This window comes from Larus michahellis, chromosome 3 (genome assembly GCF_964199755.1).
Source record: "Larus michahellis chromosome 3, bLarMic1.1, whole genome shotgun sequence".
Lineage (NCBI taxonomy): Eukaryota > Metazoa > Chordata > Aves > Charadriiformes > Laridae > Larus > Larus michahellis.
The window spans coordinates 13,355,570-13,355,953 of NC_133898.1; positions in this window are offsets into that span (position 1 = coordinate 13,355,570).

A 384-nucleotide genomic window follows, 5' to 3' on the forward strand; every position below is an offset into this window, starting at 1 on the left:
CATTTGCAATGAAATATGCCATTATAGTCCAGCAATAACGAGAACTGATGAGGGTAGCACCTGATCCCCTGGGGTTTTAGGCAGCGTTATTCGAGAAGATGCTGCCCCACGTCCATGATGCCACACTCTGCAGGAGCACAGCCAGCGTCACTGCTGTAGCTCCCCGTCAATGCGTATTATTCATCTTTACAGCACTTCTGAGGCCGCAATGAATTAAGGTACCGGTTTTTGCAGGCGGGAACAGGAGGTGCAGGGAAGCTACGGGCGCACAGTAAGCTCTTTTTTTAGACCTCAGTACGGTCAACAGCTCGGGCACATCCCCGCTTGTCTCTTCCCCTCCCATACTCGTACAATATTGCCCTTGTGCAATATTTTCCTCAATAT